The sequence below is a fragment of the Pseudophryne corroboree genome, chromosome 2, assembly GCF_028390025.1.
Source record: "Pseudophryne corroboree isolate aPseCor3 chromosome 2, aPseCor3.hap2, whole genome shotgun sequence".
In the NCBI taxonomy this organism is placed as follows: domain Eukaryota; kingdom Metazoa; phylum Chordata; class Amphibia; order Anura; family Myobatrachidae; genus Pseudophryne; species Pseudophryne corroboree.
The window spans coordinates 850,470,525-850,485,420 of record NC_086445.1 but is presented as its reverse complement, the minus strand read 5'-3'; positions in this window follow the sequence as shown (position 1 = coordinate 850,485,420).

Sequence of the window (14,896 nt, the reverse complement as noted above, 5' to 3'; positions counted from 1 at the left end):
TTGGGGTGATATGGGGTTGTAACATGCAGTAATATTCACCTGAAAGGCCATCTGGGCCTGGGGATTTACCAAGAGGTAGGTGTGATATGACCAGATTGACCTCCTACATTGAGATACCACCCGCTAATGCTTCCCTCTGTTCAGGAGTCAACTGTGGTAACACATTTTCAGTGAGAAGATTCCCCTGGGCCTCAAAGTCTATAGGAGAAGAACTGAATAAAGTCTCAAAATATTCCTGGAATTGAGCAGCAATGTGCCGAGACACAGCCAGAATTGCACCAGTTGAACAGTGTCTCAAGGTAGTTATTGTGTAGCGTCTCTTAGGTAGCCTGGACATTACCGCTAATAATTTTCCATTTTTGTACCCCCACCTGTAAAATTAATTCCTCATAAAATTGATAGAGTGTTTAGCTTGTGTTGCCAAGTATGTCTCTAGCAGTTGTCGTACTTATATATAAGCTGGCTGTCACTGGCCTGGACTGAGGGTGTTGTGAACTCGGGGATTCTTCTTTTAGACACTGTTGATTTGTAGAACTTGAGAACGGTGACTGAGACGCTGATGATGTGAGAAACTGAAGTGCAGGGGTTTAAGACGCTGTTCATTCGCAGAACTTGAGAACGGTGATTTAGTCCCACAGCCACGCTGATTGCTAGGAGCACTGGTGACTGGACCGCAGAGAGATATACCGGCCGCTGAATACACTGGAACCGGTGCAACGAACTGGCAGCTGGAAATGCCGGAGGCACTGGAGTACAACTGCAGAGATCCTTGCCGGGAACAAGAGCGCTGGCATCTACGTCAGGGAAAGACGATACTCAGGCACTGAGGCTCTGTCCGGCGTCTGACTTTGAATTCCCCGCCACCGCTGGGTTGGCGGAGCAGTCTGATGACGTCACCTGCCCCCCGTCCACGTGATGCCGGGTGTCATGGCGGTGCCTATGCCCCGGAGAACCGCCGGGAGCCGCGCCAGCCAGATGCCGGAGCCCGTGGCCCACCGAAGGCAGAGGCCGCAACACCGACCAGCAGACACGCAGGGGTAAGCGCGGCGAACGCCGCCTCTGGTGTGTGACACTGACATTGCTTATTCAGAAGGGGTAATAGTGTATGTTTGAAAGGCGGTTATCATCGTGGATCTCAGCGCATTATATTTTGCCTTGCCCTCTTTATTTTTACGGAATAACTGATATGACCCCTCATAACTGCCTTAGAGGCATCCCAAAAAATGGTAGGGCGATCCCAATACTCTAAGTTGACATTGATGTCATTTATCCAATGAATAATGAGATCAGACTTTAAATCTTCTGAGTGAGCCAACTAATGAGGGAATCGCCAAATGTGATTTGTCTGGCACATATGTGGGTGAGTCACGGCTATCGAGATGGGAGCATGGGCCCTCATTCCGAGTTGTTCGCTCGTTCTTTTTCATCGCATCGCAGCGATTTTCTGCAAACTGCGCATGTGCAATGTTCGCACTGCGACTGCGCCAAGTAAATTTGCTAAGAAGTTTGGTATTTTACTCACGGCATTACGAGGTTTTTTCTTCGTTCTGCTGATCGTTGTGTGATGACAGGAAGTGGGTGTTTCTGGGCGGAAACTGGCCGTTTTATGGGAGTGTGTGAAAAAATGCTGCCGTTTCTGGGAAAAACGCGGGAGTGGCTGGGGAATCGGGGCAGTGTCTGGGCGAACGCTGGGTGTGTTTGTGACGTCAAACCAGGAACGAAACTGACTGAACTGATCGCAGTGGCAGAGTAAGTGCCGAGCTACTCAGAAACTGCTTAGAAATTTCTATTCGCAATTTTGAGAATCTTTCGTTCGCAATTTTGCTAAGCTAAGATTCACTCCCAGTAGGCGGCGGCTTAGCGTGTGCAATGCTGCTAAAAGCAGCTTGCGAGCGAACAACTCGGAATGAGGGCCATGATCCGACACAATAATATCATGAATGTCCACCTGACAGGTATTAGTAATTAACTCACCAGACACAAGAATTTTATCAATTTGGGAGTGGGAGTCATGGACCATAGAGAGATGTGTGCATTCTATCAGTTGGGTTTAACAATCTCCAAGGATCTGACAGACCCAATGTGAGTCTAAAAGAGTGTAGTTTGGGAATTAAAAGACCGCTGCACTGGTGGTGATTTATCAATTAAGGGATCTTCCACCATATAAAAATGACCACCTATAATGAGTGATGGTTAACTCTGCCCTGAAGAATATGATTTAGGGTGGTATTCATGTGACGCCAGTCAGCTGACCGACAGTCACATGACCTCCTCCACCAGCCCGACGTCTCACTATCCCGATGGTCGGCATGCCGACCAACTGGGACTATTTCCACTTGTGGGTGTCCACGACACCCATAGGGTGGGAATAGAACCCGTGGCGACCGCAGGTCGCCACCGAGCCCGCAAGGGGATTGCTGCACTCGCCCCTCCCCGCCGGGATCCCGGCGTCGGTATGCTGCCGGAATCCCGGCGTCGGTAAGCTGACCGGCGGTCTCCTGACTGCAGGTTAGCAGTACTACACCTTATGATTTAGGTCTTGGATGTTAAGATGGGTGTTAATATTGGGGGCATATAGATTAACTAATGTATATTTGGTATGATATATCTCAACATCTCAAATAATATATTGTATGTCTGGATCAATAGTCTGGGATAATACAGACACTGGAAGGTTTTTATGAAAAAGTATGGCTACCCCTCTAGCTTTTCTGCGATAAGGGGCAGAAATACAAGAACCAATCCACGTGGCCCTCAGTAAAGTTTCCTCCATAGAGATCAAATGGGTCTCCTGGAGAAACACTATATCCGGACCAAATAGTTTGAGATGAGTCTCTATTTCGTTTTATTGGCGTGTTCAAGCCACCCACATTCTAAGATATGATTTGCAGGGGCTTAGGGGGTAATGGTTCATTAGAAGTGGGAGTGAGAAATGGCATGACTACTCACCCCCCAACCAAGGGCAGATAAGTCGTTTGATGGTCTGTAACAACCAGATTCCGCTTTCAAGGTTGGCATCCCCCCTTTTGTTCCAGGGCTCCAAACAACAGCCAGCAATCACATTAAATGATAAAAAGACTATACAGTTGCAGTTAAACATTAGAATAAGTTGTAATAATAACATTTTCAGAGTGGATTCATAATGTCTCCTAACATTTTTTTCTAATTTTCCTCAACAAACCAAAACAGTAGTGGGCACCATCTTGGATTAGAGGTGAGCACACAAAAAAAAAAAACCACACCAAAAAAAAAAACAGATTCAACTAAAAGTAGAAGTAACTTTACATGAGGATGTTACCCCTAGGGAATAATAAAGTGAGTTAATCCCCACCCAGGGAAATAACCCCTAAGCATTTCAGATTTTAAAGTATAATGAACTGAGTGTGTGAGGCGGTGTGACCTGTGGGTCATGAAGTGTGATTTCACCACTGAAGGATCTGTGAAAAGCAGCTGGGTGCCATCATCCACTACCCCCAACTTTGCCGGATACAGCAAGGCGAATCTGATATTCTTGTTGTGAAGAAAAGAGCAAGCCTCAGAGAGTTCTCTGTGTTTTTGGGTTACTACAGCAGAGAAGTCTTGGAAGACTAGGATTTTTTTTCCCCCAACCACCAACTCCCGAGTCCGGTGGTAGGATGTCAAAATCTTTTCCTTGGTTCGATAGTCAAGATATCAAGCAATTACAGGACGAAAGCGACTACTCAGCTCCAATCCTGGGAGTCCTCTCAAAATGTGGAATTTCTAAGTTGTCCAGGACCCCTAAAGCTGTGGGCAGGTCTGTAGTAAGGAAGGAAGTAAGGCTAGGCCCAGTTATAGATTCAGGTATCCCCACAAACCTCAGGTTGTACCTTCTGATCTGTTCCTTCAGGATCTAATCGTTTATTTTCTCCTGAAGCTGTTGTGTCAGCCTATCATGAGCAGTCACCCCCACCTGACATGTGTGTACAACAAGGTCCTCTGCATCACTGACCCTAGATTCTAAGCAGCAGTCTATTTTGGAGGTGAATATAATGCCGCCAGCAGGGCACACACCGCGTACAGCAGGAGTACAGATGCACTGTCCAGGGAGGGAGCCTCTCTAAACCTCAGCAGTGCTGAGGGCAGGTAAGCAGAGTGGTTCCGTTTGCAGCATGTTCACGGGGTACCAGGAGGACATCCACTAGTCCAAAGGCAGACAGCCGGACACTAAAGGTTAGTCAAGCACCATGGTACCATCTGTGCCCCCGCGTGTCCGAGCAGGAGAATTAAGAAGGACTGACATACAATTCTAGGCAAGCCACAGGGAGAGGGTAAAATGAGGGCGCCCCAACAGTTAGGCTGATGTTATCGCAAAAATGTGGCATCTAGGCAGGTAACCACTCTCAGTGGTCAGACTTCCGTGGAAAATTAATTTCCAGACTCAATGCTGATATGAAAAGAATAAAGAATCCTCCCTACCTGAGCTATCTGATGGCATGATGAGTTCACATAATTAGCTTGTTAAAAGGAGGATGCAGGCAGAAAGCATGAGTCAGGAGAGTAGTTAAAACGCAGCCATGCTGGATGCCACGCTCACCAGTAGTCATGATTTTATTAATTATAGTTTTGCCCCTTAATTTTTGTGCCAATAATTTTCTAGCCCTATTACCTAAAGTATAACATTTCTGGTTTAGTTTAGAAATTGCTCTTCGAATTTGAGAAAGATGTAAGCTGTTAAGTTTCTTCTTGACATCCATTAAGGCCGCAAGTGTGACAGGGTCTTTAGGGGATTTTTTATGTTGAACCTCCAGTTTAGCTACTTCCTTCTCATTGGCTAACTGGACTTCTTGAATACGATGTTTGATCCATGCTGCTGCATGAATTGCTGCACCTCTCATGAACACTTTAAGGGTGCACCAATGATTGGTGATGGAGGTATCTGCCAGATCATTAACTTGCAAATAAGAGGACAGTGCCTCTTGTAGAATAGTAAGTCCTTCCTCATCTCTTATAATATAGTCCTGTAACCTCCAAAGGCGAAAAGAGGGGCTAGATGATTTATGGTTCCAAGACCACACCAAAGGGGAATGGACAGACCAGGATATCGGTATTATCTCAACCATAGGGATTAGTTGCAATGACCACTTATCAGTGAGGAGGAGATCTATTCCTGAGTATGGTTTATGTACTGCTGAATATTATGTTTAATCCCTTGATCCAGAGTTTCTAATTCTCCATGCGTCACATAAGTCAAATTCAGTGTCAGATTTCTCATCAAGAGAGGAAGATCTATTGATTTTAGGCACAGGAGCAAGGCTAAAATTACTCATAATAAAGAACGCTCCCTTCCTTTCTTGGAGAATTGAGGGGGAGAGTGCAATGGAAAATGTGATTCCTGTACAGTAACCACTTCTGCCCTATGATCTGCAAAATATTTTAGTGCGAGATACCTCTTATGGGGCGAGTTAAGACCTTTTACATTAAGTCTTAAACCATGGGGGAAAAAAGACAGTGTGATATAAAACAGTTAGGAGTATCAGCAGGTAAGTAAATACAGTTTGTCAGGCATGTGCATACTTCATAAATGAAAAAACAAATAAAATTGAGGTTACGGAACGGGAAGAACATAAAATGGAAAAAAGGTAGGAAAAAAGAACAGAAATAGCGTCCATAAAGGAGCTAGAGATTCCATCACCAGGATACCGTGACAGACAAGTAATTGTAGGTGGGAGGCAGGTCAGCCATAAATACCCCCCATCACCTCCAGACCATCATAAGAACATAAGAACAAAAATAATTATAGTCATCCTAACTAAGAAAGAGGTCAACATCATATCAAAGAAGTAGAGAAAATTATAATCTGAAAAATGATTGCAATATATTGAGTCAAAAGGAACCTTAAAAGGAAAAAGCATTAGAGAAACAGTCCCTAAAACATTTGACATAATCTAGTCATAAAGACAAAGGCCTCAGACTAAAAGAGTGAATCAAATTAGGTACTTCTAACATCAATAATAAGAGTAACCATTTATGAGAAATAATCAGTTTGAAAGTCTTTGAGGTAAACTATTATATAACTCAAAGAAAAAAGAGAAAAAGAGGGACAACAGAATATAATCACCACATTTTCACATAGTCATAACCTTCAACTTGGAACCAGTGACCACTCTGCAGGAATTATTTTAGTTGATTGTCGATAGATGTGTCCCAATTCTTGTAGTTGTTTGTTGATATATGTGTCCCATTTTTCAATATCACCGGTCCATCTTCAGGAGAATGAATCACTGTAAAGGTGCCATTTTGCAACACTATCGGCTTAGTGGGGAATCCCCATTTGTACTGCTCACTTGCTTTCCTCAAGGCAGAAGTGATAACATAAAATGAATGTCTTCTAGCAAGCATTGCAGGGGAAATGTCTGGGAAGAGCTGAAGAGAGTCTAGGCAGTCCGCAGTTGATGAAGATGGCATTGCAGCACAGAGAATCTGTTCTTTAATATGAAAAAAAAATGGACTCAGGGATGCCCCACATCTTTATATTGTTTCTTCAAGATTGGTCTTCTAAGTCTATCACTTTCCCAGGCACAGAGGCTACTTCCTCCTGTAGAGAGTTATATGCCCAGATCAAGTCCTTATGTGAAATGACTAACTCAGTCATTTTATTTTGTATATGATGTGTTCTACTGCCAATCTCAGAAATGTTGGAAAGTAGGGCTTAAATGTTAGACTTAACTTCAGTAGCAATGTCTGTTTTGAAAGTAGAGAACATAGAATGTATAGAATGGAGTTTAACAGGGTGTTCCAGTTAGTCCTTATCCCATTGAGGGAGTGCAACTTGGCTGTGGGAGTTTACAGAAGAAGCTTGAGAGGTTAATGCAGGCTCTGAAGAAGGGGGGCAGGGTGAGATTTATTCCCAGATGATGCAGAGCCAAAGAAATGAACATGTGGAGCTAATTTGGACCCTTTTACTTTTTTCAGAGTCATGTTGGTGTAGCATAGTATGAAGTTGTGAATTATATTAGTAATTGTAGCATGACTAGGTCAGGAAATCAGGAAACCAGAGTTGATGGAAATCAGCAAACCGGAGGTGAGAAAATGACATTATCAGAAAGCCATGATGTGGTACTGAAAAACTAGTAGACTGCAGTATCCAATGCACTGGGTGGCACTGTGGTGTTAGAAAGTGAAAGTCCCACATAAAGGGTTTCTTGTATAGAAAATGTGAGCCAGCAGTGCTTGAGTGTCTTTTTTTAATTACAAATAACAAAAAAGAATAGCTGCTATATTAAGGCAATTACAGTGGGGTTGAGCGCATGATCTTCAGTGAAGCAGAGGAAGCCCCAGAGCAGAAGGTCGATAAAGTGTAATGTCCCTAGGTCAGTTGACTGGACACACAGCTATATGTAGAGAGATCTTAGTTTTCAGGGGAATAAGGTGGAGAAAAGAAAAGACTCTAAAGATTTTCCAAGTATATACCTGGCATTTAAGTGGAGACCACCCAATTTTACATCACCACTGGGCACCGGGTCTGTTTGATATCCGCATCAGCAGCAGCTAGATTCGAAAATGTCCAGTGATAGCTAAAGTGTGATGAGATTAAATATCAAGCTCCCAGGGTGACTTGCCGCGGCGGTACTAGGCCTCAATGGTAAATGCTTTCCAGAATCTCTAGGTATAAATCTAGCAGTAAGGGGGAGGCACCAGGAGAGCTACTTGGGGGGGGGGGTGATGCTACAAGTGATAACATGGAATTGGAGTTGTTTTCCTCCTATATGAATGGAGCTCCCCTTTAAATGAGGACCTCCGGCAGGAACACTCAGTCACATAAGCCCACTGTTTCTGGAGGAGAGGTAGGCCACAACCTGCAAGGACTCCACAAACGCCCTCCAGATCCGTGAACCTCGCTTCAGCTACCTCTCAAATGCAAGATCTGTGAGGGGGTGGAAGGAGTCTCAGCGAGGCCAACTGGTGTCATGCAAGTAATACTTCCCCTCTCAGTAGCACTGTACCTGATTGAGGACATCTGGATAGTGCTGGGAGTAGACTAGGATGATCTCATCTGCCAAGATGTAGCAGGGCAGTCGCAGCCAGACAGAGCCACACTGTGAGCACCAGGGTCCAAGATGGCAGCTCCCTGCTCCTCACGTATCCCTACCACCAATCTCAGCAGCACCCAGCATGCAGGGGGTGAGTCCAGGGTCCAATTCAGTGGTGATTGCTGCAGCTGGATCACAGGGAGCCAGAAGAGACCCCCAGTGAGAGCCACGGTGGAGGTAGTAAGAGTCGCGATGACAGGGCTTCAAACTCCAGACCACGGCTTCAGTGCAGGAAGCAGGACACAGTTTGATCCGGCATTCCCGGTACTCCAGAGCTCAGAAAAAGGGCTTGGGAGATAGCAGGGGTTAAGGATGGCTCGGGGCAGCAAGGTTTGGCATTTTGGGATGGTTAATCTGCCCCAAAATAGCACTGTTGTAGTGGAGCTATGGTGAAGCATGTCTGCTCCAGCTCAGAACTAGGCCACACCCCCTCGCATCTTCTTTTTTAGTGTCTGGTACAGATGGGTCCATGTTTATCTTGACCTTTAATAGGATTAATTGAGACTGGGCAGTCGGACTTAATCCCCTGCTGTAATGACTTAATCCCCTGCTGTATTGTTCTCTGTATTATATTGCAGCTGAGAACAATAGATGAAGGGTTTATGTTAATAAACCATGTTGTGCCTAGGCGCAGCAAATTAGCCAAGATAACCGTGGACCCATCTATACCTATCCTCTTCATGAGCTCATCTCCGCTTCAACTCTACCAATAAACTGACTTATCCCTGTTCACACCAGCTGATATAACCCAAAGCAAGGCAGTGGGGCGATGAGTCAGTGAATCATAATTGCCAGATGCGATTGGCATTCTCACTAAGCTAATATTGGGTCACTGGTGGTGACAAATTTTAACATGTCGCCTTCTCATTAGGCGATAGACTCATTCTGTGCATGTGCAGCTACATTTGGAGGGCTGAACGAGGCCAGCAACTGGCACCATGGCCCTCATTCCGAGTTGTTCGCTCGCTAGCTGCTTTTAGCAGCATTGCACACGCTAAGCCGCTGCCTACTGGGAGTGAATCTTAGCATAGCAGAATTGCGAACGCAAGATTAGCAGAATTGCGAATAGAAATTTCTTTGCAGTTTCTGAGTAGCTCGAGACTTACTCTGCCACTGCGATCAGTTCAGTCAGTTTCGTTCCTGGTTTGACGTCACAAACACACCCAGCGTTCACCCAGACACTCCCTTGTTTCTTCAGACACTCCCGCGTTTTTCCCAGAAACGCAAGCGTTTTTTCACACACTCCCATAAAACGGCCAGTTTCCGCCCAGAAACACCCACTTCCGGTCAATCACACTCCGATCATCAGAACAAAGAAATTTCTTCATAAAGCCATGAGTAAAATACCAAACTTCTTAGCAAATTTACTTGGCGCAGGCGCGGTGCGAACATTGCGCATGCACATTAGCGACTAATCGCTCCGTTGCGAAAAAAAAATAACGAGCGAACAACTCGGAATGAGGGCCCACGTTTCAAAATGTGGGTATGTTGCCCCCATTTTGTAGGCATGGCAATCCAGGGTCAGTTGCTGGACACAGACTTACTGGACCCAGGTGTCCAGATCCTACAACAGGCCTGAGTAAGTTTTAGCATATGCAGACTGACAACCGATAGTCGTGATGGTTATTTGAGACTGTGTTGTAAGGTAGTGAAAAGAAAACCAGCATGTGCCAAACTTTAAGCTGAAACAGTTTTACTCTTGATGAGTGATTGTGTAAGGCTGGGTACACACTGGAATGGCCAGCAATTGTTCTAACTTTACCAATAATTTTTCTTGAGCCCAGAACAAGTGAGATTGAGCGTACACACTGCAATTTTTCCAAACAACCAAACAATATATTGTGTGACGACACAGCCTACACCTTGTGTCACACAGTAGTAAAGACATGCAGTTACTTTCCTAGCCCTGATCCTACCCATGGACTCCACTAATTGCTGATATGTATTTAGTTATATGCTAGGCAATATCGTATTGTATTGTGTTATTATTATATTGTACAGTTATATTTTATCTGTTATATTTGGAATATGTAGTTTATTTTGTTATGCTGTGTTTAATGGGTGTAGTTGTTAATAGGAATAATTCAAAGCCCTCACTCGCTCCTTTCCCAGTTACATCTCTGACCTTATCTCCCTTTACACTCTCCCCGGTCCTCTTCGCTCTGCTAATGCACGCCGCCTCTGCTGACTTCTGATTACCTTCTCCCACCTCCAAGATTTTGCACATGCTGGTCCCTTTTTCTGGAATTCTCTACCTCTCCCCCTCAGACTCTCCACTTCTCTACAAAACTTCAAGCGGGCTCTCAAGACCCACTTCTTCACCAAACCCAGCCATATTTCATCCTAAGCCTTCTGTATTCCACGCTCACTTTCTACCCTTTAGAATGTAAGCTGTCACTAGCAGGGTCCTCTTCCCTCATGTGCTTTTACATCTCTTACTTAACTTATCTTCTTTTCAATACTCCCTTTGATGGCACCAAATCATTTGTTTTTTTTTCCACCCTGATACTTATTTCAGTGCTGTTTACTGATGCAGCTATGTTTATATACCCTGTACTTGTCCAATATTGTATTGAACTGTAAGTCACTGTCTTAATGTTTTGCTTATTTGTTTACTCTGTAATTGGGTGCTGCGGATCCCATGTGGCACCATATAAATGAAGGATGATAATAATAATAATAATACATTCTCTGCCAGAGGATTTCACAGACAAATAGCAGCTGGAATCCCTTGGCTGCTACGAAGGTGTTAAATCTGGTGGTGACTGGACACTATCTGATATTTGGAGAAAGGATAACTTAATTAGCATCTATTGCTCTCTAGTAGGTATGTATAGACATGTTACAGGACAACGGCAGGTTTTAACCTGCAATGAACCTGGCCTTTCTCTCTGCCATCTCCACCCCTTACTCTGCAACGCCAATAAGCAGAGACCTGTATCCAAATGGTAAAAAGACAGGTAACGGACCATGAAAGAGAATACATGATCTATGATGCACCGATAAGAGCTTCATACTGCACCTATCAGATTTACAGAATTTCAACCAAGCAGTAGATAGGATAATATCATCCATTTACCTGTACAGTTCTATTCTCTGAAACCAGTCCTTAGCTGCACTGTTGAGATATTTCACAAGTGATTTCTTATACACAGATAGTAGCATGGTAAATAGATTCAAAAGCCAAAACTCAGGCTGATCTGGAACATCAGAGCCTAAGATCTCCCTCGCGATTGAAATAGATGTTCTAAAATCATGCACAATGCTATTATTATAGATATCATCAATTGGCGGTAACTCACAGCCAATAATACTTATAGCTGTATGTACAACATGCTCCGGGAGCTTCTGGTCTTCCCTGGTGCTATTGCCGTACCAAACTATAATACAATTCATCAACACACTTTCAACAATACAGCGTTAAATCTAACCAAATTTGCCTTGGATAAGTTTGCAGCAAACTTTCCTAAGGAAAATAGGTGCTGTTGGGCACAATAGATGTCTTCGTGCACCGCAGAGCATTGTGGGACTGGCACATAGACGCTAGGGGTCATAATTGACCTCTAGTGTCTATGCTGTGCTATGGGAGAGACGTCATGGCGTCTCTCCCATAGATCCGAGGAGCGGCGCCGGCGGAGGTCAGCAGCAGAGGTCAGCAGCGGTCGGGAATCAGGAGTGGGGATAGTAAGTATTAATTAATTATTATTTTTTTGTAAGCGGCACTACTCAACTGGGGGCACAAATGGGGGCACAACTCTACAGGGGGCATAACTGACCACGCCCCTGTATGAAGCCATGCCCCTATTTTCGCCTGGGGCTAAACAAGGGCTAGAACCGGCCCTGGGTGCATACGCATGTGTAGAAATGCCGATTTTTAGCCTGATTGCTGCGCTGCGAACAATGGCAACTCGGTATGACCCCCCCAAGTCAAGTCATCTGAGATAGTGCATACGAATTTAAAATCTTTAACTTATTCTACCACTAGGTCCTCAACAGTTAATGGTACCAACTCAGACCTACTCTGACATCAGAAATCAATGATAATCTCTTTAGTTTTTTTCAGGTTCAAAACTAAGTTATAGCTAATTCTCCATTTGACTAAGGGCCTAATTCAGTGATGATCGCTGTGCTGCTAATTTTGTTGTCCTGCGATCAGATAGACGCCGCCCAAGGGAGAGTGTAAATTCGCCCCATGCAAGTATGTGATCTCATGTGTACGCCATGCTAAAAGGCCCTCAGTGAGCAGACAGCTGCAAATCTGTTTGCAACTCACTCACCATCAAATGGTTTTTCCAATGTGTGCAGGCTGTGCGCCTCCCAGGACTTACTCCTACAGTGCGAAAAGAACAGGCCGATCGGGTCCAAAGCTCCCAGAAAATGTTTGGGAACACCTGCGTTTTCCCTGACACTCCCAGAAAATGGGCAGTTACCACCCACAAATGGCCTCTTCTTATCAATCAGCTTGTGAATGGCCAAGCGATCAAAGTTTTTGCACCAGCTTGTCGCTGTTTGGCGATGCACTCATTGCAGTGCATACGCATGCGCAGTCAATTTATAATCGCCCACTGTGCAAAATGCACAGTAGTGATTAGGTCTGAATCGGGCCCTAAGATCTTAATTTTCTCATGATACGCCTTTTCATTACTGTTCGAGATGAGCCCCACAACAGTAGTGTCATCAGCAAATTTAATAATAGAATTAGTTTTACCCTGGGGAATATAGTCATGGGAAACTAAAGAAAATAAAAGGGGACTAAGGTGGTGATCCAGAGCTGATTGTAGATATGCTAAATTTAGCACATCTACGATCATGTTCTCGGTCCTGCCCCCCCCCCCCCCCTCCATGGTGGCGATGCTTTTGCACCCGCCGAGCAGCTATCCACCGCATTCTGTGTCACAGCAGCTGCATATGACATCAAGCAGCAGCCGCTGACCGCCCCCGCAGCGGTCCAGATATGCCTGCATTGTCTGTACTGTGCTCTACCAAAGGCATTCTAATGCCATTGGCATGCCCTTACAAGGCAGAGGCGTTCGCAGCCCTGAGATGCTTTCGCATCTCACTAGGCTTCACGGGATGCACTCCCCAAAGAGCTTCAGACTGCAATCGCTGCCGTTGCAGCAATCGAGTCTGAATTAGGCCCTTAGGACTAGAGATGAGCGGGTTCGGTTTCTCTGAATCCGAACCCGCCAGAACTTCATGTTTTTTTTCACGGGTCCGAGCGACTCGGATCTTCCCGCCTTGCTCGGTTAACCCGAGCGCGCCCGAACGTCATCATGACGCTGTCGGATTCTCGCGAGGCTCGGATTCTATCGCGAGACTCGGATTCTATATAAGGAGCCCGCGTCGCCGCCATTTTCACACGTGCATTGAGATTGATAGGGAGAGGACGTGGCTGGCGTCCTCTCCGTTTAGAATTAGAATAGATTAGAGAGACACTTGATTTACTAATTTTGGGGAGCATTAGGAGTACTCAGTAGTGTACAGTGCAGAGTTTTGCTGATAGTGACCAGTGACCACCACTTTTATTTATAATCCGTTCTCTGCCTGAAAAAAGCGATACACAGCACACAGTGACTCAGTCACATACCATATCTGTGTGCACTGCTCAGGCTCAGGCCAGTGTGCTGCATCATCTATTATCTATATATAATATTATATATATCTGTCTGACTGCTCAGCTCACACAGCTTATAATTGTGGGGGAGACTGGGGAGCACTACTGCAGTGCCAGTTATAGGTTATAGCAGGAGCCAGGAGTACATAATATATTATATAGTGAGTGACCACCAGACACACAGTGCAGTTTATTTAATATATCCGTTCTCTGCCTGAAAAAAGCGATACACACAGTGACTCAGTCAGTCACATACCATATCTGTGTGCACTGCTCAGGCTCAGGCCAGTGTGCTGCATCATCTATATATATATAATATATCTGTCTGACTGCTCAGCTCACACAGCTTATAATTGTGGGGGAGACTGGGGAGCACTACTGCAGTGCCAGTTATAGGTTATAGCAGGAGCCAGGAGTACATAATATTATATTAAAATTAAACAGTGCACACTTTTGCTGCAGGAGTGCCACTGCCAGTGTGACTAGTGACCAGTGACCTGACCACCAGTATATAATATTAGTAGTATACTATCTCTTTATCAACCAGTCTATATTAGCAGCAGACACAGTACAGTGCGGTAGTTCACGGCTGTGGCTACCTCTGTGTCGGCACTCGGCAGCCCGTCCATAATTGTATATACCACCTAACCGTGGTTTTTTTTCTTTCTTTATACATACATACTAGTTACGAGTATACTATCTCTTTATCAACCAGTCTATATATTAGCAGCAGACACAGTACAGTGCGGTAGTTCACGGCTGTGGCTACCTCTGTGTCGGCACTCGGCAGCCCGTCCATAATTGTATATACCACCTAACCGTGGTTTTTTTTTCTTTCTTTATACATACATACTAGTTACGAGTATACTATCTCTTTATCAACCAGTCTATATATTAGCAGCAGACACAGTACAGTGCGGTAGTTCACGGCTGTGGCTACCTCTGTGTCGGCACTCGGCAGCCCGTCCATAATTGTATATACCACCTAACCGTGGTTTTTTTTTCTTTCTTTATACATACATACTAGTTACGAGTATACTATCTCTTTATCAACCAGTCTATATATTAGCAGCAGACACAGTACAGTGCGGTAGTTCACGGCTGTGGCTACCTCTGTGTCGGCACTCGGCAGCCCGTCCATAATTGTATATACCACCTAACCGTGGTTTTTTTTTCTTTCTTTATACATACATACTAGTTACGAGTATACTATCTCTTTATCAACCAGTCT